Source organism: Fukomys damarensis, unplaced genomic scaffold (assembly GCF_012274545.1).
Source record: "Fukomys damarensis isolate Sample0158 unplaced genomic scaffold, DMR_v1.0_HiC HiC_scaffold_5, whole genome shotgun sequence".
NCBI lineage: Eukaryota > Metazoa > Chordata > Mammalia > Rodentia > Bathyergidae > Fukomys > Fukomys damarensis.
The window spans coordinates 314719-340146 of record NW_022900917.1 but is presented as its reverse complement, the minus strand read 5'-3'; the positions used below and the strand labels follow the sequence as shown (position 1 = coordinate 340146).

General features: G+C 38.3%; 1 long non-coding RNA gene across 1 annotated transcript; it reads right to left on the bottom strand.

The window, feature by feature from the left end:
- Window positions 1–680: 680 nt before the first annotated feature.
- Window positions 681–13709, bottom strand: LOC104856361. The gene is made up of 6 exons (XR_778610.1): window positions 13542–13709; window positions 12473–12663; window positions 12097–12211; window positions 9575–9858; window positions 8932–9030; window positions 681–803 (listed from the first exon to the last, which is right to left on the bottom strand). It is a non-coding gene; the product is annotated as an uncharacterized LOC104856361 (long non-coding RNA).
- Between the last annotated feature and the right edge of the window lie 11719 nt (window positions 13710–25428).

The window sequence follows — 25428 nt, the reverse complement described above, 5'->3', positions numbered from 1 at the left end:
ATTTCTCAAGCCTGTGAAATCTGTGCTGGTACCCATTCCTCGCCAGATCGTGCCCAACATCCCCTTTTCATTTCTCTACCTGAACCTCTGCCTGACTCACTTAGGTTGGTTGGTAATAAATGACTATGGCTTATAAGCTAGTCATGCTGAAGTAAAAAAATTACTTATTCTTGGTAAAGAAACCACTTATCCCCTTTACATGTATAAAAGCTGAAACTCTGATTATTAGGCAACTTTGCCAAAACTACATAACTAGTGAGGGCGTGATCTGGGATGGAAACAAGCTCTGATTTATCATGCTTTGTCTATTTTATTCCCCCCTCCAGAAGACTGAGTTGGTTCAGCAGTGATTGTGCTATAGAGTTATAGGCACCAATATTGATTTCCAAGTACTACTTCTTGTCTTTTCGTAACCTGGCCACATCCCTTACTCTAGCTCAGTGGTGATGGCCCTCATGCAAAAGTTTGTGGTTATCCAGCCTCTCCATTCTACCATAATGTGAAACATAAAATTTCCAAGATGCACATTTTCAAAGAATTGTGCATCATTTAGTATTTTATTTCAACTGTTTTTAATGGGAGAATTAATTTGCAAAGATCTTGAAGACAAGTACTCTCCTCTATGAGTGGTGAATATAAGCCAAAACAGACAAGAAATTTACCAAGCAAAAGATGACAGAAAACACTGGCAAGTTGAGGTTCCTTATTGACATTTCATATGGCATCTGGGAGAAGATGAAACTTGTTGGCACAGGTACAGTGCAGGCACCAGGAGAGCTTTCCCAGCCATCTGGCTTCACCATCTGGTGGCAGAGTTGGAAAAGAAATAGAGAGCAACTGGGGAGGCTGCAATAAATAATAAACTCCCTTCCCACCCCACCTGTACAGAGTGGTGTTTGATGGATGGCAGCTAATGAAACAAGCCTATCAGCAAGAAGATAAAATCAAGTTTTGACAATTGTAGGATAAATCTCTGGTCATGCGCTAGCATTATTTAGCTCATGTTCTACCAAACACTATTCCCCCTATAGCCTCCTTTCCTACCACTCTCCATTAGCCTAAGATCTGTCTATCATTCTGGAAAGAAGCAGCTGTCACTTGGGCCTGTTTTCCCCTTCTGAGATGTTCTGTAGAAGAAGGCTTCCCACTTGAGCTGAAAGGCTGCTCAGCACCCTCCTAGCGTGCTCCTGTGTTCATCCAGTCCCTCCATTTCCTCCTTTACTTTGGTAGAATGGCTGATTGGGGTCCATTTTATGGAAATCTCATGGGGCACATGGGGAAAATAGTGTCCTTCAATCTGGCATTACAGCTGCACTGGACATAGGCTCTGGGGTCCGCACCACAGGTGGCTCCCAGAGAACTGCACTTCTGAGTGAAGGGTTCAGCATCGTGGTGGCCCAAGCAGCAGGGGGCTCTGAGAGCCCTCTGACCTTGCTCAGGTCTTTTCTCCCTTACATGGGGTGGGAGACTATGAAGAAGACTCCTGTCCTTTTCTGGCTCACTGCTGCAGCTAGCTGTGCGTATGCATCCCTCTGTTTTTCCAGATCTGCTTCTATGGCTCTCCATTCTCACATTACCAACTTCCATCTGGACTTTTCATAATTTCAAATATATCATGGCTCAACCCTGTGGTCTGTGATCCTGTCCCAGCTGACTCTGCCTCTGCTGGTTTTTTCTCCCTGTGATCTTTCCCACATGTCACACAGCTATGCTCAGCCTCAAGGAAAACTTTCCTTGAGGAAACTTTTCCTCAAGGAAAACTTTCCTTCAATTTCTCTGCCATCCAGGAGACTAAAGAAGGATCTAGGACCTGCACTATCAGCTGTTAGTGCTTTCTGAGCTTTGAAAGTGTTAGAGAAATCACTCTCAAATTTACCAAATCTCACATCCTGTGATTACCTTAAACACACAGGCAGTTCAGACAAGACAATTCTCACACACCCATCAATAGCACATTCACTTTTAGCTTCCTATTTCACCTCATCTATAAGGTTTTTCAAGTGGTACCATGCCTGCCTAGCAAGCGCAAGGTCTTGAGTTTGATCCCCAGTGCCAAAATAGTCTTTTTAGAACACTTCAGTTTATCTGGATCCTGTTCATTAAAACCCAACCTTGGCTCATGGCCTTTCTCATAAAGTGCTGATCACTTCAGTCTGCAACCTTGACTGATTTTTATGACTTTAAATTGCTATTGGTCTCTTTTTTCTAATGGATCATTGTCTTATATTTATTCTTTCATACTTTTGTGGTAACAAACTTTATATTTTCAAGATTGTAAGTTTATCAAAGATCGTAGACTACTAAATTCTGTTTCAGGTGGCCAGAGAGAATAATTTTTGGGATGTCCATCCCTAGTGCATGATAAAAGATAAAATTTATTATCATTTTAAGTACCCCTTTAAAATCTATAAAGTCCATTCATATACATTATTAAGCCAGAAGTCCCAACAGAATTTAATTACTTGGATTCCTAATCAGTGAAGGAAGTTACTGGGCAGGCAAAGTCACCCTGGAAGAGGCCTTTCTACCTCTTGGAGTCAGCACATGTATGACAGATAACATACCGCAGTATCAAAAGGCTGCAAGAACACCTTCTGTCCCATTTGCCCATTTTTTTTTTTATCAGTATGAGTAACTTTTGAGTGAGAATGGACTAAGCTCCAAGAGAACCCCAGAAAACTGTGTGGGAAGGATGTAATTCATTCCTCTCAGACTCAGAATCAGGGATCTCTGCTCATACTGGAATGCTTCTGGCCAACTATATTTAGTGAGAGGGTGACAAGAGTCTCTAAATAAGTTAAATCAAGTTCAGAGAAAGATGGGGATGAAGAAGTGGCTTCAAGTAGACGTTATTTTCTTTCTTTCTTTCTTTTTTTGGTACTGTGGATCAAGACATTATTTTGTATATTTGAGGTATCAGATATATTTATACTCAGTATCTCTAATAAGCTTTAATTCAACTTTCCTTGGGAATGACTTGTCCTAGAAACAACAGAAACAAAAGGCTACATACAACCCTAGGGGGACCAGGTCTACCTGAGCATCAGCATGGTAGGAACCTATAGCCACAGTAGGCAGTGTGGAGGTATCTGAGTCCTCATCACAAACTACCTGCATTTCCTGTAGGCTCCACACCTGACACACGGTGCATCCTGCTTCTACATCCTGTGGGAACAGCTGACAATCGCACCAGCAAGTGAAGCCACCACTGCCCCTCAAACAATGGAAATAAAAGGAGAGGAAAATTTATCTTTGCTACCACTCTTCTTTGGCCACAATCAGCCAAGCCAAATTTAGCTTCTTTCATCAGCTCCCTAAAATAGTATTCTGTTTCTCTCTTACTAATGAACATGAGAGGCTCATTGGAATTCAAATGTGGAGATGATTAGGACACTGAAGGGAAATAGTTCATTCTTCCTTCTCCTCCTGACAAGTCAAAGTTCAAGCATTCTCCTTGAAGTTTGAAGACCTTTCTATAGTCTGCATGTGCACAGAATGTAGAGAGTTTCATGCTGTTTTTTGTTTTTTGGTTTTTTTTTGGTACTGGGGATCGAACTCAGGTTTTTGGGCTTGTGAGGCAGATTCTGGAACCACTGAGCTAAGTCCCTGGCCCCATACTGTTTTAATCTTTCTGTAAATCACAAAGACCAAATACTGCTTTTCCCATTTGAAATGTCAGCTCTTTGTAATGGACAGTAAAGAAATGCTTATTGATTGTATAATCTAAAATATCTAATCTCCTTCTTGGACAAGTGTGGTAGGCAGAATATTGTTATCAAAGATGTCTAATTCTTCACTTTTGGAATGTATGAATGTGTTATTTTACATTGCAAAGGGATTTTGCTGATGTGACTGAATGTCACAAGCTGAATATTAATTGAGTTGGCCCTACATAATTGCAGGAACCTTTAAGAAGGAGGTAGAAAGACCAGAGACAAAGAAAGAGATGTGATCTCAGAAGGGGGAGAGGGAAAGGGAGAGAGAAAGGATGATGATGCCATGTTTCTGGATTTAAAAATGGGAAGAAGGGGCCATGAACTGATATAGGTGATATCTAGAAGCTGAAAAGTCAAGGAATGAGCATTTCTTCTAGAGCCTACATCAGCTTTACTTTAGGACTTTTGACCTCCAGAAACATAAGATTATAAACAACATCTGTGTTGTTTTAAGCCACTCTTTATGGTAATTTGTTACAGCAGCAATAGGGATCTAACATGGAAGGGTAAAGATATTGACATTTCTTTAACAAAAAATCATTCTATAATCTGTGCTACTGTCTGTGTATTTCTGGGTATAAAAAAATTAGTAAGATAATGGAAAGGGAATTATTTGGTGCCTTGTACATGATTGGCTCCTTATATATTTCTGCTTTGTAGGTATCGCCTACTTCTCTCTTTTCCAACCTATTTAGTTAACAAACTACAAGCTTGCCTCTGCATGCATCATGCTTGGTCCTGACAGCCGATCCGTGGGCAGGGCCAGTGCAGATTCTGGGGGTCAACAGAAATCTTTGTTTGCCTGAGGCTTTTTGTTTTCAAGGTCCACTAATACCAAGTCCATTTACTAATTAAACAGGAGAATTTGCTTTTGTAACCCTATGAAGACCTCTACTCAGAAATTTCTACAAGTTTTCAACTTCTTGAAGTTCAGGTTCAACATTTTCAAAGCTGACTATTAAACTTCATTGGAGTGAAATAACCACAATAAAAATGTTTTTCTTTTATGTATTTATTAATTTATAACAACAAACTGTTTCACTGCTAATGAGATTCTAACAAAATTCATATTCTTCCTATTCTTTGCTTCATTGTTTGTTTTGCATTTTTTCAAGTAGTTCAAATCAAGTCAACCCACATCTAAGTAGTAAACTTTCCAAATTGTCATTTAAAGAACTTCTCTAGAAATAGTTTTTTTTTGTACAGGGGGTTGAACTCAGGCCCTTGTGCTTGCAGGGAAAGCGGCAAAACCACTGAGCTAAATCCCCAGCATAGAAATAGTCTTAAATTTAGATCTGTTGTAATCTTTAACTGATTACACTCAGTTACATTGGGTAAGAAGTCTAAAATGTTTGTGTAGCCTCTTCCTTCTCTTAATCACTAACAGTTTTTAAGCACTTATAGCACGGTTGGCACAGATGTGTATTTTACACTTAGGGGCACGTGTGATGTCACACTTCTGTGCTATAGTAGGGTAGACTGATTGTGTTAATGGCTCCAGTTTTCACCCATCCCTGTATCCTCATCCTTTAATGATTTCTTGCGACACCGACTTGGGGCTTGACCTTGCTCTGGCCAATGGGACAATAGCAAACTTGATGCAAGCGGTAAACTGGCTTGAACTAACTTTCTCTAGAGAGATTTAGTGTATGGGAAAAAGAGCCAGTTTGTCTCCCAAGGTCATCCTGCACTTTCAGGTCCCTCCTTCCCTTCTGTGGTTGTAGAAACCTGTGCGAGCCCACCCACCTGATTATGGGCTGTAACAAGTGGCTACTATGAAGTTTAAGTTTTGTGGTGGTTGGTAATTTAGCAATAGTTGACTGGTACAAGTAGGTAATGTTATTCCGATTTTATACTTGAATAAACTGGATTTTAGAAAGATTGGACATTTACTCAGGACTTTGCTTTTAGACTGATTACCTCTAAAGATGACTTAGCCAGCTACGATCGAACTATAATTTGGCAAACTTTGAAGTAAATTGTTCAATCTGGAAATTTATGTACTAGTTCTTTATGTATCTATTGATAGATACATATATACACACACACATATATAGATACATTAAAATGTGTACATGCATGTTTGTGTTCTCTTTCTGTGTGTGGTGCTTCTATTCTTAAAGGCCAGAAATGAGCATGAAAGAAATAATTGGTTTCATGGGACAATAGGTGATCATTATTGATTGGTTAATTATGAACTGGTAACAGTTGTCATTTTGGGTAGAATTATTTTCTGGTTGTATAGGCCTCTTCTTGCGGTGCAGAGTGCTTATAGACCCTGCTCCTTATAATATTACTAATGTTCCCCCATTATAATGACCACTAAAAATGCCCCCACAGTAATTTTGATAGCTAATTTTGGCCCCTACCCATTATCCCAAATTTCTAACCCTTCCTGAATAAAGAACGGTAGGGGAGGAGAGAACGCTTCCATTTAAGAACCAGTGTTGCAATTTTAAAAATATTGAATACCAAACTCAATATTGAATACCACATTCCTATGAGGCTTATAGGCACTGCTTTAAAAGAAAAATTAATTTTTAAGGCTTCATAAGTTACTACAAGTCACCCTTGTTACCAGCTAAAGAAGCAGTGCTTTGTCATTTAGGCCTAACATCTCTCCTTTGCCTCCATTGCAACCTGCTCTTCCTCAGAGGTAACTACTGTCCTGACCTTTGTAGAAATCACTTCTTAAATTTCTGTAATAGCTTCATCACCCAAATGTACATGTCTCAATGCTATAATTTTAAAATATGGTACATTGGCCTTTCTTCAATCTACATTTTCTCTATCCTTTGAAAATATTTATTTATTATTTATTTGTTTATTTACAATTGCTCTTTTGAAGAAAATTGGATGTCCATTTATTCAGGCCCAGCCCAGTAAATATGTGAGATGAATGTGTTTCAGTTTAAAAAAAAGAACTATGGCAGCATTGTTTATGCTTTTGACCTATGTACAGCTTATTCAGAGTTTGTCACTACTGTGCATTAACCAAGGAAAATAGTGTTATTTTGGCTTAGTTTGTGTTTGGGATAATGACACCTTTCTTCAATTAACTTCAGAGCCAAAGAACACATTATGTTAAACAGTGAGATTAATGATTATTTCTCAAGCAGCACTCCTTGATTGGCTTCCAGGGAAGCTATTAATACTTGCTCTTTGTAGCCAGTAATTGTTCAAGCATGACATCAGCACTTAGCCATTTATATATCACTTTTAAACAGAGATGATATAGAAATGGCTTTTGCTTTAGCCATTTCTCTCAGTCCAAATGCTTTTCATGGTTTTTTCTTTCCTTTCAATTAGAAAAAAAATCAAATTCTGGCCATCATGTGGGATCATGATGCTACAGTTTAGGCCTACATTTTTCCATTAATTCTCTACTTTAAATTAGAATGATTTTATAATATCAGCTTACAGTATAATAGGGAAGGTAAGTAGCTCTTTATTCTTTTGAAGTTGGCAGGTAAGTTAACTGCCTGGAAATCTGAGTGCTATTCAAAGCCAACAGAATTTATTTTGTGATTATAATTACAATGCATATTTATTATAGAAAACTTGGGAAAAACACAAAAGTACAAAGAAAAATAGGAAAAATTACTGAGTAACCATCTTACTGACAGTGTGTGATTTCACTTTTCTTTCAAGAACATCATTATGGTTTAGATCTAAAATGTTCCCTGAGAATCTCATGTATTTGAAGAAGGAGCCTAATTGGAGGCAGGTGGTCGCTGGGTTGTGACCAGCAAGGGTGTACAATGGACCCTTGACTCATGAAATTCAATTTGTTCTCAAGTTGGTCAATTGAAGGCTCAGGATCCTCTACAGAGCCCTCAAAGTCTCTCTCCTGTACACAGGCAAATATCTCAGGGTCCTTAGACATTGGTCCAGGATTTCTCAGTTCACCCCATACGTGAAAGGATGTTGTAGTGTTCCTTCCAGAACTCTTTAAGAGTTCAATCTTTATCTTAGACTATCTAGAAGCACAAGCAGCCAGCATTTGGGTCATAACTCAAGACTTTAGTCATAACTTAAAACTAAAATTCCAGTGGTAACCCAAGTTGTTTGTATGTCAGGCCAGTCTAACTCAAGGTTCCACTGTATTTCTTGTTCCTGGCCCCTTCCTGTCTCGTTGGCTCTTGCTTGCTTTTTCTGCTTCCAGTCACCATGAGATGAGCAATTTTCATCTGACATGCCTCTCTCCATCATGGTATTTCTGCGTAGGAGCTAGCTGGCCAAGGACTGAAACTTCTGAAACCTTTGGCCAAAATAAAACTTTTTGCCTTTGAGTTGTGTTTGTTAGGTATTTTGTTCCAGCAATGGAAAAGAGACTATTACAGATACACATTTTGTTATCACTTTTAAGGACAATGTGCTGTTGTCCCTAAATACTGTTCTGTTAGCCCGATGCCCCTAATGCTTTCCCTTTTCCGTCGATGTGTTCCTTCTCTCCTGCCCTGAATTCCAAGTGCCACTGGATTAACTAGGCAACCGCCGTAAGCATCACTCACCATGTCAAGTCATCCATAATATATTTTTGTCTATAATCCTGCACGGACTGTCTTCTGTTGTGCTGTTTGTCTCTCTCCACAAGGCATTTGTGCTACGGTGACAATTCTTTCAAAGATAGCGGAGAAAAATAGCGCTGTGGCTATTAATCCATAGTCAGGCCAATCACCTTCTTTCCTTATACCTACTTTCTGTTCTTCAACTCAGGCTGTGACAGACACTAATGGATTCCATAAAGTTCACTCCACCTTTCTTTTCCATGTGATCTCTTAGAGTCCCAGGTCTATGAGAGATCATTCAACTACTCCCAGAGAGTGATGCTAGTGTGACACGATAATAGTTTGCACTTGACATTACCTAACACAGTAAAAATTCAATGAATGTTAATAAATATAATAACTTGTAATAGTAGGTTGGAGGAGTCTTGTATCATCCAAATGGACATAATTGGTATATAATTAGAAATATAAAAACAGATTTAAGAAGGTATAGTAATAATTCGGTTCAGGAATGCTTCTGTTTGCAAAAAATTCAGTTTGCAAACAAAAGCATTCCACAAAATTTTGCTTCCATTTGTAGCCTCCAAATCAGGTGACAAACATGGTCAAAGCCATCTTCCCCAGTTTATGACAAATTAAGTTTGTAAGCTGAGGTACCACTGTATATGTGTTTAATTATTTGACTGATAATGTTGCTTGTTTACCTTCAAAAGCCTGCCTGACTCCTGAGAATCAGTGGCGGGGCTGGAGGACTCAGTGGTCTGCATGATCTTTCTTTCCTCAGAAGACATACTGGACTGTATCTGTTCATTCTCCGTAGTATGCAGCATATTTGGGTAATAGGGTTAGAATTAATTCAGTTTAGCTACTAATAATATATTCTTTTGAGCCAAGAATGCATGTTACTTATCTAGCTAGCTACCGAGGCTCCTAATAGAAGATCTAGAAATAGGGATGCTTTCAATAAATATTTAGTGAATGAATATAAACCCATGAATTGACATTGCAGGCCACATCTGCTTTCAGATGAATTCAAAGAGCTGTTATATAATCGAAAGTTATGAGTTCATTTTAGGAATTGTTACTAGTTCATGTCTGTAATCTGAATTATCATCTAGTAAAGCAAGAATGATAATCCTGAAAACAAATGGAACATTTCCTTCTTTGAGCCAATGCCTTGTTATGTAGTTCAGGCTGGCTTTGAGCTCACTATGTAGTCCAGTCTGGCCTCAGACTCATAGCAATTCTCCCACCTCAGGCTCCCAAGTAATGGAATCCTGCCTAAACAGAGCATTTATGAACTCATTTATTTATTGAAATACTTAACAAGTATTTATGAGCACTCACCATAGTCCTGTCACTCCCAATATTAGGCAATGGGAATATAATCACTTGAGAGACCGGTGCCTGCTCTTGCAGAGTAATTGCAGAACAATGGAGGATACAAGTAAACAGTTAAATTTAAGAGCATTCAGTCCATGCTGAGGAAGTACTATTTATAACCTAAATCAGTGGTCTTCAATCTCAGTAGGCATCACAATTATTTGGAATACTTTCACAAGCATGTGTTGTTCTGGAGCTTCAATGCTGTCTTTCTTCATTTTTGTCCTTTGCAATTCAGGTTATATTACCTGAGTGAAAAAAATACAGGACACTTACACCTATTCCACATGACCCACTGATTATCACATTGGAGAATAACCCTGGTTATTTCATCACTTTAGACAACTGTACATTTCATTTTAGCTCATATATAGCTGGCTTTCTTGGTTGCAAACAGAGGATCCCTTCCCCTAAACTAGCTGTTTCTTATAACTCCCCACCTCCTTTTTGGTTACATATTACACTGGCAATTTGGACCAGCTTGTTTACTCATGTTGTGCCTGTTGGTCTGGAATCTTAGCCCTTGAGTCATGTAATTTTGGAAATCTTTGCCTTCTGCTTTATGTATTAGCAGTAATCAGGCAGCCTCTTAAGACCTTCCTGGAAATATCCCAAAATATCTCAGCTTTTACTTTGGTTTTGGTATGAAAGAATTCCAGTCCAGTTAGGCCTGAGTTCCTGATTTTGAGTGGCCACCTAATTGAAGACAGCTTTGGTGATTTCTAATTAGCCTCCTTGGCAAGAAGTCTGGCTTTTTAAATTTTACATAATCAATTTGTGTTATCAAGGTTCCAAAAAATCCTAATTTAGCTTTGGTTCCAAGGAAAACTTTTTCTGTGACTGATATTTAGCACTAGTAATTTCTTCCTTTCCTGTTTAGCTTATCAATGAAATGTTGGGTTGCTAAATAGAAAAAGAAGTACGTATAGGTTAAAGATTCACTAAATTAGAAATATATTTTAAAGAAATGTTAGCAGTAATTGAGGGATGGCGTTTATAGGAGTTTATTTGTACATCTATTCAATAAACTCCTATTAATATACTATAACTGGATATATTGCTCAGTCACAGGAGAAAGCAAGGACATCTAAGATCCATGTCATCCATAAGAAGCTTGTGGACTAGGTTGAAGAATAAATGGGTGATTTCAGTACAGTGCATTAAGAACGAGAATGATGAAAGCACAAAGATAAAGCACTGTGAACATTGTGGGATTTGGGGTCCAAAGAGGCATCCTGCAGGAGGTCACATTTAATCTATGGTAAGGAGGTAAATAATTTAGCCAGGAGGAAAGAAATGCGTTCTTAGTATTCTAGGCCAAGGAAATAACTTCTGTAAAGCCTTAATTATTCCCACCAGTTTTGGACTGGTTTTTTTGCCACCGAACCACTGAGCTAAATCCTCGGCCCTTGGAGTGTTTTAAAGATCTTACATACTAAGCTAGTTGTAGAAAATTTAAAAAATGGTCATAAATTCTTCCTTTCTTTGCATCCTTATCTCTAGAGTGCAACATCATATATCCTCTGATGAAGAAGTGGAGTGGATTTCTTTTTCTCTTGAATTTGGATAGGCCACATGATTTTCTTCAGTCACAGGGACCAAATGTGAGAGCAGCTGAAACCAGAGAAGTGTGGTGTTTTGGAGCCTGAAGGGTGGCTGAGCAGAGGCTTTGGAGCCTGGGCCCCCCTAGAGCGGAAGGTCAGGCATAGGAGATAAAGTCACCTCTCTCACTACCCACAGATGTCCACATCCAAACCTCCAGAACTCGTGGGTTTCCTTCCCCACCTTACATGACAAGAGGGACCTTGAGGAATCAGTTAAGGATTAAAGATTTTGGAAATGAGAGGGATTATCCTGGATTATCTTGGTAAATTTATTGTTATAACAAAGGTTCTTTTTAAAGGGGGAGACTCAAGAACCAGAATTTGAGAAGCTCAATAATGAAGCAAGGGAGGAATCGGAGGTATGGAGATACTTGCAGCTGGGGAAGAACCATGAGATTAGAAAAAAATAAACAGATTCTCCCTGGTGCTTCCAGAAGGAGCACAATCCTGTGGGCATCTTAATTTAGGCTAAGACTGACTCTGACCTCCAGAATCTAAGACAACAGATTGGTGCCATGCTAAGCTAGTAAGATTTTGGTAGTATGTTACAGCAGTAATGTGAAACTAATACCTCTTGCTAGGTTCCTAGATGCCAGGTAAAAGGTGGAGGCCAGGGAAATGGTCAGGCTAGCACTTGCTAGCAGCACTTCTTAGACTACCCACAGGAGACATGAGCTGCAGTGAGTTTGTATTGTAAGTCACTATGTTTGGGGTGACTAGTTACACAGCAACAGCTAAATGACAGTCTGATCTCTAAGTTCAAAAAATTTAAAAAAGTAAAATAATATTTATATTACATTGTTTAAAAATTAGTTTTGAGCTCACTTATGGTCTTTTATGTGGGTTCTTTAATCCAAAATTCTAAATGAGGGTGTTACCTACTGATTTTATCCAGTGCAGACTGATGTACAGTAATGAGCTGGACTCTCCAGGGAAAGCTTGAATTTGCTCCTCTTCTAAGAACTCTGATCTTGAACATGTCACTTGGCTCTCCAGACTTCAGAATCCACATGATCAGAAGTGAATAATAACAATTTTTAATTTAGAGGCTTGTTTGAGGATGAAATGAATAAAGAGGCTTGTGAAACACTCAGCTTTACATGACATTCAATAAGTATTCAATAAATAGCAGCCAAGTAGAAAGGCAATGAGGGAAAACTAGATGGCTATTTAAAAATCAGGAAAAATAATGAGAAGTAACAATAACTATGTTGTTTCAGAGAATTGATGTTTATGTTCATTAATAGTAACAACAAACCTGAAGTTGGTGTAATTATTTCCATTTTGCACATGCCAATATTACCATTTCGAAGGTTTAGTTCTTTTGGACATCATACGAGCAGCCAGGAGCACCTGCCCTCCATGTCAGCCCTCTGTGATTCTGAAGTCTTCATCTTTCTGTACCAGTTGGTTCAGAGGCACACTAGTTTAGCTGCAGCCCAAGGGATCCTGTTACAAGGTAAATCTAATTCCATCAGCAACTCTTACAGCTTTCCCTTGGCTGTGGAAACAAGCTCAAAATTCTAACATAGTTGAGACAGCTTTTCCCAGCTTTTTGCTTCATATTGTTTACCTTGCTCTGGTCCTGCTGTGCTGACAACTAGCAGCATGGTGAGTGCACCATGCTCTTTGCTGCTTCTAATCTTTCACCCTGGTCTGTCTCTCCAATTGCTTTCTGTCTTCTTGAACTGGTTAACTTTCATACATCCTTTCTATATTCTGAAAATGGTTTCTTTCCTGATGCTTTTATTACTTTAGTATATCTTTTCTTTAACACTTTCTTTTTCCCTTTCTTATATTTCATCTTGAGATTTCTTCTCATTGCCTGTCTTTTCCTGTCGTAGAAACTTCTTAGTTTTGTTTTATTCAGGAGTTCCTTTTTTATAGAAAAACCACCCAGGAATTATGTCTTAGAACTATGTATCTGAGAAAAAAAAAAAAGAACTATGTATATGTTTCTTAACTTTATTGATTTCCCCCTTAACACTCCACTCTCCTGTTGATCCAAGGCTAGGCATTGAATTTAGGATTATCATTCAACTTCATTCTGCTAAGAATTTTGAATTTTGAACAGAGATTTGAAGCCTCAAAGAAGTTGTAACTGAATCATGTCAACAGCAGCTTCCTAAAGGAATAATTCAGCAATTTCTGCCTCTGAATCTATAATCTTACCTGGTTCCTACCGTCCCCAAGCTTGGTTGTTTGAGTCTCTTCTCGATTTCTGACTTCCAGCATCATTCTCTTTCTCCTTAAACTAGCCAGGTCTGGTTTCTGTTACTGCTAGATTGTGAGTTCTGTGAATGCACTGAAAATTCCTTTTTACTCACCTCTGGACACCTCGATATTTTGGAAGCAAGATAGGAAAGACATTCACCAATCTCTAGATTATGTCTTTCTCAAATTCTGGTTGGTGAAGACTACTAAGGAAAGATTCTTTAGTGAGTATTCAGTGTGAGCCTGAAGCTTGGAGTAAGCCTTGATGTCCAGGCCTTGCTTCTCTTCTCCCTCCTCTAGGTTAGCTCATCTCTATGGAATGTCATAAGAGGACATTCTATCCTTTGTTAAGAGGCTTGACCGACCACAATTATACTATTATGCCTGTGTCTGTTGAAAAATTCCAGGGAAAGTTAGAAAGAATCACAGGGGATTTTGGCTTGAATCAAATGAAACCAGTGTGGAATGAAAAAAACAGAGATCTGAGCAGTGAAGTAAATGTCACAACTATGAAATGAATCAGTTTTGCTTAAGCTTTTTCCTTCCTTGAATGTCCTGTGAATTGTACATCTATATATGATGTAAATGGTCTTCTTAGTGTGAATAAGAATACTGGTGCTGTAAAGCCCAACTTACTACATTTAGTTCATTTGAGTTTTACTACTATACTACATAAATTTCTTGTAAAAATTTTAAGCTATTTTAAGTTCAACAGCTGTGAATTCTATAATACTCTCACTGGTATCATTCATTTGTTGTTGCTTTTTTCTTCCTTGTTTTTGCATACAGGCTATTGAACATTGCAAAAATAAAACCGTATAACTGCAAACTAGAACTACTACAAGTTCAAGATTTTTAAGTCTAACTAGGCCCTTAATATTGCTTAGCAATATTTTCATTAAATAGTGTCAAACAGCTTCTACTTTTTCTCTTTCAATAGATAGCTTTGTCCTAACCTTGACAGACAAAACAGAGCCCATCAGGTGCCTTCTCTACCCTGAATAATGAAAGTGCCCATGGCTGTATTCATCCTTTTCTTTTGTTTAAGGAAAGACAAGTCAATATTTATCAGCTGCATGCTTTATATTTCCAGACTAGCCTCTTCCCTGTACTCTGTAATCATGCTTGTTATCTACTGAATCTCTCTGTTGGATATCCAATAAGCTTCTCAACATAACAAATTCAGAAAAAAACTGCTGGTCTTCCTTACCAAAAACCTGTTGTCGGACCACCTTTTCTGCACCCATTAACAACAGCTCCATTCTGGTGTTATTTAGGCTCCAAGCTTTGGAGTCATCCTTGCCAGCCAAAGCACTGTCATTTCTTGTTTGAATTGCCTTTCCCAACCTATTGGGAGATGCTCAACTATTTGGGGATGTCCTGCCACCTGACTGCAGGTATAGCAGAGGATGAAAAAGTATACAAAGAACAAAGAATAAAGAATGACTGTTTATTACTGGGGGGTGGGATTTGATCATGGCTCAGACCATAAGCTCCAGACTTGTCAGTATTTATTACTCAGACAACACAGCAGGAGGCCTATAGGCAGATGTAAGGAACAGCAGGCTAAGGCACTGATGATGAGCCAGTTTTGGAAAAGGGAGGAACTATCATATTCTAGTGAAGGACAGGTCACCGGTGTTATCTGTAGCTAGCATTTGATCTGGGAGAATGGCTGCACAAGAGTCATAATTCCTCAGCTGCAGGTCATCTTGCCGTCAGAGAAGTCACAGAATCGCAATCATTGAAATCTCAACTGTGAACATTAGCATAGGGAGTTTCATTTTCCCTACACATCAAGCTACCACCCACTCCCACTCCCAGCATTACTGCCAGAGCTGTTTGCCGTAGGGCCAGGATTACGATGAATTCAGTGTCATATCCGTGTGCTGCTTAGAAAACTCATAGTGCAAAATTCAAACACATTTGCTCAGACTCTACTACTTACTTAAAATTATGCTACATTTCAGCCTACTTCATATTTACTTCTTGATGTTCATATTCAGCCATTTTTCTTAGATTGTATAATTGTCTTTCTTCTTTATGTTTGGGATAAGAAACATATGCTTTACTTACGTTAATTCACTAATTTCACAACACATTTAAGATATATAAAAATAAAAGCAATGGGAAACAATAAACATATCCATTAATATAAAAACATTGGAAAAATAAATTATGGTGTGATGTTACTACAGAATGTCATGTAAGGAAAGAAAGCAGGTATATATGTCTTGGGAAAATGCTGGAGAGATTGTCAACTGAAAAAAAGGGCAAGGTTCAGTGCAAAGCATAAAGGTAGTTATTCACTCGGTGTGTTTTTAAAAGAACCATCAATAGGAACAACTATTCTTGTTATGTGAAAATACATTTTTTTAAATGAAGAAATTTAGAATGGTAATGAGCTTCAGGTAAGTGGGAACCAGGGAGGATTTTGCTTTCTTGTCAATTTTCTCTGTAATGTCTGCAATAGTGGCAGGCAGGACATGTGTGGGGTTTGTTTTTACCTTTCAGAATATGTGTATGCATAGTGAATAGTTAAAATGTATTACTTACAAAATTTATACTAAAACTTTTTTTTTCAGCTTAATTGAGTTTATTGGTACATTTTAGGGATACAGTACAGTTACGTTCATTGTTGGGATCTTGTTATACTAAAACTTTTTTTTTCAGCTTAATTGAGTTTATTGGTACATTTTAGGGATACAGTACAGTTACGTTCATTGTTGGGATCTTGTTATACTAAAACTTTTTTTTTCAGCTTAATTGAGTTTATTGGTACATTTTAGGGATACAGTACAGTTACGTTCATTGTTGGGATCTTGTTATACTAAAACTTTTTACAGAAATACTGACATGATGTTAAAAGTAAACAATGATTATTTCTGATGTGTGTAGCCAAGGATAGAATTAAGTGTTGGGACCATTGTTGTTCATGATAAGACATCATACACTTTTAAAATATTCAGATCATGAACTAATATTACTTTAACTTATGCCTAAGCAAAACCAAATATGGAAGAAAGGCTCAAAGGCAACAGAGGAAAGGCAGGGTAGAGTAGTACTGTGAAGCTGGTTGCACCCATGGACAGCCGAGGTGGGAATCCGCTGCTGCCCACCAGTAGAAAACCTGGAGAACTTAGTCTGTCTGTCTGCTGTGTCTTAGTTTTCCCATTTGTAAAACCGAGGATGAAAGTAGTTCTCTTACAAGGTTGCCGTGAGGATAGTATGAGTTAGCAGAGTGCCTAAGTCATGTCTTGTGCCTACTATGTACTGCATGTGGTAGATTATAAATATGAACTTAGGCAAGGAAAAAGAAAAATATGCTGTAAACCAACTCAAACTATTTTATTTTCTTTGTGCCCACTTTCATGAATAATTTCAGATTTGAGCTAATTGTAGGTTTGGAGACTGAAAAGAGAAGAAAGATAGGGGTTGAATTTGAACAGTTGTTTGAGATCTGTGAAGGAGGAATTAGTAATGAGAGGAATTTTAATTTAAGTGGATATTTCAAAATGTAGCTTGTATTCTAATTGTTGTGCCTCAATCGATACCTTTTTTCCTGCTGTTGCCATCTTCCTAGGCCTCTGTTCCTAATTTTAAGGAACTGCCAAACTCTCTTCTCCCACAGCCTTTGCTACAGTCACTATGTCCACTCAGAACTCTCTTGCCCCATTTTGTATCATATGGTCTAATTGTCAGAATCATAGAAATTAGCATTTTATTGTATGGTACCATTTTGTAGAATAAGTTTTACCAGTTGCTATAAGATTTCAGTATGTTTATTAATTGGTAGCAACTTTTATGAAAGAATATTCATTTTCCTTCAATTTAACATTTCCTGTAAGATCTCGTGCTTTCTTTTTCCTTCTTCTCATAATTAACTTTATAAGTTATAACTTATACTCCATTCAGTGCCATCTCCAGTGACCTTGGCCAGTTTCTAAGCTGTTTTTATCTGTTTGTTCTGCTAAAACTGTAACTGTTGGGTACGCAGTGATTTCTTAGTTGACAGAGGCAAAGTATATTTTAGTCCTTATTTTATTTCACTGTTGAACATGAACATCTTGACCACTTCTTCAGTATTTCTCTTGAATCTTTGTTGGATTCCAGAAAAATTGCTTCCTAGCTTGTACCACCCTTGCAACCACTCCTTCTCACTATGACTTTGTCGTAGGCACCAGTATCTGAGGAGATCTTTTGCGAGCTTCCATCCCACAGGTGATTAGTCTACCTATTAGAACTACAACGTGAGGATGTATAGAGTAAGGTTACCACCATATCTAATGAGAATGTTCTTAAAAACTGGAACACTGTGACACAATGTAACAAATAATGGATTCTGAGTAAAAGGTCATCATTGACATAGTAGCAGTTTTGAGCACTGAGATTGTGGACAAATAAACTTCTGAAAAAAATTTTCATAGTTTGACAGAAATTTAAAAGGCCTTTAAAAATGTTGAATTAAAAAGAAAAACTTAGAAGGTAGACTTGCAATGCCAAAAATTATTGCTCTAAAAATTTAAATGCAGTTTTTAGAAGCCTCTTCCGCATGGGAGTTCATCCTCATCTGGTGGTGCTGGGGGCAGAAGTGCTTTTAGTCCCCGTCCTCTGCCTTGCCGAGGATTTTCCCTCTGTCTCTACTCTCTTCTGGAAAGGCAGGATTAGGGTGGGGACACACCTGGCCAGCGTGGTTCTTGCTGTGCCCCTCCCTGCCCATCTGTGGTGTTTGCGCTGCTGGACCTGTGATCCGAGGTGGAAATGCCTGACTGCCAACTGAGGGCTGAGCACACACTCCCCCAGCCTCCCTGGTTTCCATCTGCCTCTCACTTTGCCCTTCTTGACTGGTTCAGAGTCTGAGAAGGGAAATAGGGAGCCCATTCAGTAGTCTCCTCAGACACAAGGATAATCTTCCATACGCAGTCCCTCCCAGCGTCTGCAACTTCATACACTGGAAATAACCACCAGATTACCAACATATCAGTCTACCTGCTGTGGTTGTGGACAGATTTCCTCACGTGGGACATAGCTACTCCTAGGATGAGTTCATTGTCCAGAAGAGACTCCCTTTGGTGTAGATTCACCTTATCCAATGTACAGTGATAGTTCTGCTAGAATTCCTGTGGTTACATATTTTTGCTTCTTATTTTTGAAATGTATATAACAAAATAAAGAATTTATTACCACCTAAATTTAAATTAAAAAGGACTAGAAAATATGTGCAAAGGAAATTCCCTTTCCTTTGGAAAATTAAGTCTTGTCTAATATATGGTTTTCCACTGCTCTAGGATTTGCATTCAATTTGAATGAAAACCAATTTCTTCCAAATTCTAGAATTTTTTTCAGAAATCATTTTTCAAAAATAGATAAAATTTGAAATTAGGCTCAGAATCTGTAACAAACGATAACCTTTTCCTTTGAGGTTTTATGACTGTAGTAGTCATAAAATTCATTTTATAGTATTCATTTGAGGCTATTAAATATTGCAGACTTTTATAGACAATTCTGATCAGTATATCCCTAATTTATATGTAAGGGAAATGTTCAGTCATTCCATTTTTAAGGGAGAATGGCTGGTATGGTTAAAACCCGAGATTCCAAGACTCTAACCCTGAGCTATCTGAGGCTCAGCCAACTTAAATTTAGCAGAGTTACTGAGTAATTACCATGTACGAAGCAAGATTTGGGAAACTAGGAGACTGAAAAGTTAACCAGATCCTATCCATGGCCCTGCAGTTCTTATACATTAATGGGTAGATAAATGTGAACTCATCCAATCAACTGTGTGCTTTTCTTCTGAGGTCCCAAGTAGCAGCCCTGGTATTGGATAAATGGATTAATGTTACTTTTGGACTCCTGAATGCTGGATTAGTAATTAGTATTCTGCAGTGTCCAGAAATGGCCAGAATTTCTTAGTATCAAAGATATGCAAAAACAACAACAACAACAAAATATCCTTGAAGAATTTCAAGATTTAATATTTTTGGGAGCAGAATTTAATCACTATAAATTAAAACCCAGAGGACTAGGAGACTGGTAGACACTAGGACAGATAGAGAATGAGAATGAGGCCGAAGGAAAGTGAGAAGACCCAAAATCACTGCTGAGCATAAGCTAGCCAGCTGGTGACTCATTCTGATGGCTGTTGGCCATGAACATTGTAAGCTACAGGCCTGAGTTAGGAGGACACCAGCCAAGCATTAGATCATCATGGTGCAGTTGCAGGAGGACCAGGATTTTAGCAAATTATAGAAGTTAGTTGATATTTTCATTTTTAAGTTCATTTTAAAAAATGGTGCATGAGAATTCTTCCAGAAGTAGCGTGGATGTGTAGATATCAGGTAAACAAAATAAGCAGAAACATTGGCATATCCACACATTTTTGGATTTATTACATTTACTTTCTTTTGCATCATTCTCTTTTCTCTAGATCTGAGGGTAACACCAAGGCTTTGAGAAACATTAATAATGAGAAGGGTAGGTGGGTCTTCAGAGGTAAAACTGGAATACTATTTCCACATTTAACAGAACTGATTTTTGACTGGCAAAAGCATATAGAGGAAAAAAATATACAAGTAACATATCAAATGCAGCCAAAGACAAAGATTATGACTTTATATGGTTGTAACCCTGACTCTATTTATTCACCAGGGTCCACAGTACCTTTCAAGGAAAAACCTACAAGACCCAAAGCCCTCTCACTGGGGTCTACCTCCTAAGTTCCTATCACCTCTCAGGAGCACCAGCAGGGGACCAAGCCTTCCACACACAGAGCTTTGGATAGCTCCAACATCTAGACCATACCAAGGTCCTAGGAAAAATTCTACCTACTCTAAGGTAGAACTCCTCCTAACTCCAACCATAACTCTAAACTTAAACCTGACCTTAATCTTTTTTTTTTCTACCAGGGATAGAACTCAGGACCTTATGCTTGCAAGGCAGGTGCAGAAACTTGACCATAATCTTGAAGGTTGAGGTTTTAACCATCAAATAGAGCCAGAAGGGCAATTGTTCTTCAAAATTGCATGGTTATAAGTTTCTCACCTTCATTTCTGTGCTCCTCCAGGCTAGAATCCATGCCTTGGTACACAGTCTCCCTCAAACTTCACCACATTCCTTATCCCTGTAGCAGAAACCTCACTGAGTATCTGACAAATAAAAAAAAAACTGTTAAAAGTTTGGGTAATGAATAAGTAAGTAGTATCCAGGTACATAAGATTTAAACAGTTCCTACTGCAGTATCATTTAAACCTATAGTGATATAGTTGTGCCTTCCAGAGTGCTTGTTTAATCAATTGACTATATAGCATCACCCACACAGTGTGAAGTTTCCCCCTTCTCATCCTTTAATTATATCTCATAGTGGAATAGTTAGCCTTGTTATTTCCACTGAGACTATTTAGTGTAAGTAATTCATTTTATTGGAAGACACAAACATCTTAACTATTATTTATTTCTTACATCTATAACTCCAGTTTTCTATGTTTAAGAAATCTACTACTGTCTTTCTCATCTGCTATGTGTGGAAGGTGGAAAATAGTCTGTGACCAAGGAATAACTAAGTAAAAGAGATTGGGTCTATCTTCTTAATGAAATGTGATTTAATGTTTAAAAAGCATCTCTTTCATTCCCAAAGATTGAATAGGATGATACTTGGAAAATAATTCCATATGATTAAATTTAGGACCTTGAAAAAGTTCCATCTAACAATCTCCTCTGTACCATTTTCATTTTATTATGATTTGGATACATTTTCATTTACTTTAAGCCTTTCCCTTGGAATTACCTTTTCCAAGATTCTTAAATCAGTGGCAAGAGAACTGTTGGCCAAAGTTTTGCCTCTTTTATATAAATGGTCTTTTTAAATTATATGAGTCCCACTTAAACTGGATCTATGTGGCCAGGATCTTTTTAGTTTATGATTGTGCAAGAACCGTTTTGTGATGTTTTGCCACTGAGCCTGGACTATTTCTCCTCTCCCGCGCAGCTTGTCTTTTCTCTTTGTTGGTCATCTGAGAAAGATGAGAGGCTTATAGGTAATTGTACATTGGTCTTTATATTTGCTGTTTGGGGATGAAATATTTCAAAGGGAAGAAAAATTGGCATAGATGAGTTTTTTGGTTAGAATTCAATTTTCATTTAACAGACATTTATAGAGTGTTGGCTGTGAGCCCACATTGGAAATAGGTGTATGTTCAGGCACCCAGGGGCCACGTCTCATGGGAAGACAGGGAAGCCTGCAATAATTCCAGATCATCATGGGGAGCAGTGTGAGGAGAGGCTTAGCGGGCTTTAGAAGCCCTGCAGAGGTGCCTGACTCCACGCAGAGAGGGTGGGGCTCCTTTCTGAGTGGGTGACACCCAGTCCTTAGAGGAAGAGGGGATGAGTCAGGAAGAGGTGGTAGAATGGACAAGAAGGGAAGTGCTAAGGAGGCAGGGGTTTGCAAAACTAAGAAATTATGTCCACCATATAAGACGGGTACAAGCAGTAGGGTAACAAAAGATAGAACTGGTAAAAAATAGTGGAGAAATTTTAAGCATTTATAGCTTTACATCTCAGATTTTCTTTTTTTTCTCATTGAGTTTATTGGTACATTTTAGGTATACAGTACAGTTACATTCATTGTTGGGATCTTGCACCTTTACATGACAGGTCTTGGTTCTCATTTTTTCCCCTTGTCCTTGCCCTCCCTTCATCCCCTCCTTCCCTCCCATTTACAAACACTTTATTTCCATTTTTTCATTTTCTCATGTTTTTTGTTCTTTTCCCTTATTACCTTTCCCCTACCCTTCCCACTTTCCTGCACCTTTAGCCCTTTTCTTCCCATTTCACATTGTCAATTATCTCATTAGGATCTTATGTACCATTACAATTTTTCACACCGGAGAAACTATTCGGTATTTACACATGTGTGACTTATTTATTTCACTTAGGAGTATATCCTCAATATGTATCTGTATTCCTATGAATGACTCTACTTTCTCATTCTTTATGGCTGACTAGTATTCCATTTTATAGAAAAACCACACCTTCTTTATCCAGTTTCCAACTGATGGGCAAATGGGCTGTTTCCAAGATTTAGCTATTACAAACTGTGCCTCTATAAACATAGGCATGCATGTATCACTGTGGTATGATTCTTTTAATTCTTTTGGAAAGATAGCCAGTAGAGGGATGGCTGGGTCAAATGGAACCTCTAGTCCCAGCTCTATGAGGTATCTCCATATAGATTTCCATAGTGCTTGCACCAGTCTGCACTCCCACCAATGGAGAAGGGTTCCTTTCTCCCAACATTTGTTATAGTTTGATTTCTTGATAGCGGCCATTCTTTGTGAGGTGAGGTGGAATCTCAGTGTTGTTTTCATCTGCATCTCTAGAAAGATCAGTGATGTGGAACATTTTTTCATATATTTACTTGCTGCTTTTACTTCTTTGTCTGAGAAATGTCTGTTCATTTCAGATGCCCATTCTTTAATCGGGTCTTTTTATTTGGGAGGGGCTGATTGTATTAAGGCTGTTTGGGCCAAAAATTTTTGTCGAAGTACAACCTTAACTCTGTTTGACAGTAGAGACTCATGGAAAGATAAGTATTCCTGTCTGCTCCTATTGTTCACGCTGTGATCTGGCTCCTTACTCTCGGAGAATCACTCCCCAACTCCTTTGCTCTCTTACCTCGGTCACAGAGGCTTCTTGTTGTTACTCTTCTGTCACTTTATTAACCCTTACTTGGCTTTAAAGCTCTTCCATTACTTGTATAAACAATTTCTTGCATTAACTATCTCCTATTGAAATATCTGCAATTGTTTTCTGACTGAACCTTGACTGATACAGAGTGAGATGATAAACTATTTGTTCATCTTTAATGACCTACAGGAAAGATAGAGTGGGAAAATCAGACTTTGTAATCAGATCAGCCTGTTCAAACAAACATAACAGCTGAAATTCTGGTTCTTATTCATATTCTTTGTTACCTGGATCAGTTATATAACTAAGCATTCATTTTTCACACCTGAAAAATGGAAATAGTTCAAAATGTTGTGGAGATAATTCTATTTCACAGTGGCCTCAAGGCAATATGAAGAGCATAAATGGAGGTGATTAAATTAAGGACTGGCCAGACTGGGCTCCTGGGGTAGAGTTCAGTTTTTTAATAAGATGCAATTGATCTTTCAGTCTTATGGACGAGTCACAGACTAACAAGTACCACCAGTGGATGTGACAAAATCAAGGCAGTTTATGAGAGGAATATTGGAAGTCAATTTCAGTCTGCAGTAGAAGTATATGGAATGTCTGGATACATGTCATCACAATGGCCCTGGATAAACAGCTTAGCGCATTACTATATTACAGTTTCTAATATATCTGAGTAAAAGAGATACAGAGTTAATCAACTCTTGTTAACTTGATTATGTAATTTTACATTCACAGCTTCAGACCCTAGAGAGGCATTACACTGCCTTCCTGTTCATCTGTAGGTCTAAACATAAACTTGTTGCCCACTTTCTGACCAATAAGCTGTGACTGGGGGTCATGAGTATGAGCCACATTCTCCTTAGAAAGCAACCACTACAGATCCATGCAGGAAGGAGTGGAGGTCAGCCGGTTCCCAGAGAAGCAGAAATCCTATACATGTCCATTACAAGTGTGCACAAAGTAGATAAGACTCTTAAGCAAGAAAGAGAATAATCTAGCCCCTGGAGTATGAGTGAATTTTGAGGGAAAAGGATAGTAGTGTAGAAGAGAGAAAATTCAGTGAGTGGTAGATACAGCAAAAGAAAGAGAAAAACCCAACTGTAAGGTTTGAAATCTGAGACCCAGGAGTGATATGGGGTCTCAAGGTGGCCGCTATGGAGGACAGAACAGACATTTCCTGCACATTCACCTTGCTTGGGTTAACCACCTATTTCTGAATCAGTCATGGAGCCAGGGCGGTAGGCTAGCTAGATAGCCGGGTGGGGGTGAGAACCATCTTACACAGATGATGGAACTGAAAATGGAGGATTGATTCCCACGCTGTAAAATGTGTTTGCTATTGCTGGAAGATGGGGAAAAGGAAATTGGTGGCAAAAACAGTAAGAAAGTGCCATAAAAAGGAAGCAGAGATTTCACTCTTAAAATGAGTAATAAAAGTTGCTGAATCAGGACAAGATATAGGGGGCCCACCTATGATAGATGAAGGGATGTATAAAGGCCCTACTACTTGGGTCTTCTCAAAATAGTTGGGAAGATTGCACTGTGAGTGCTCTTCCCTGCAAGTACTGGTGACAAGACAGAAAAGTTCTATTTTGTCACAATCCCAGGAACCCATTTTTTTGTGCTAATATTGTTCACTTACAGGAACAAAAGTTGACCTTGGAGCTGAACCTCCTCTGCATCTTATTTTTCTTAGTATATGTTTGCTATGCATAGTAATCTCATTCACCTTGGGGAACTGGTATTCACATCTTGATCATGTTTACTCCCCTTCTTTCCCCGCTCTCTCCTCTTTCTCTCTCCCCAGATCCCTTTCCAATCTCCAAAGAGTTTAGCTCAATATTTTCTACCATCTCTTTTATTTTTGTTCTTTTTATTTATATTTTAGGTTCCTCAGAAAAGCCATGTTATACTTAACCTTCTGTGTCTGATTTATTTCACTTAGCATTAATGTCTCAAGTTGCATCCATTTTCCTATGCGTGACTCAAATGTATCCTTCTTTATGGCTCAGAAGTACTCCACTGTGTGTAGATATCATATTTTCTTTATCCGTTTATCTGTGGATGGGCAAATATGGCATTTTCATAATGCAGCTATGAGTTGTTTTACTATAAGCATGGGCATGCATTTATCATTGTAGTATGATGAATTTAACTTTTTCAGGAGGATACCAGGAAGAGAGGTATACTTGGTCAAATGGAAATTTTACTTGTTTTGGGGGGGATTTCTGCACTGATTTCCATAGTGCTTGTTCTAGTTTACAGTGTAGAAGGGTTTCTTTTTTCTCCATGTCCTCCACAGTATTT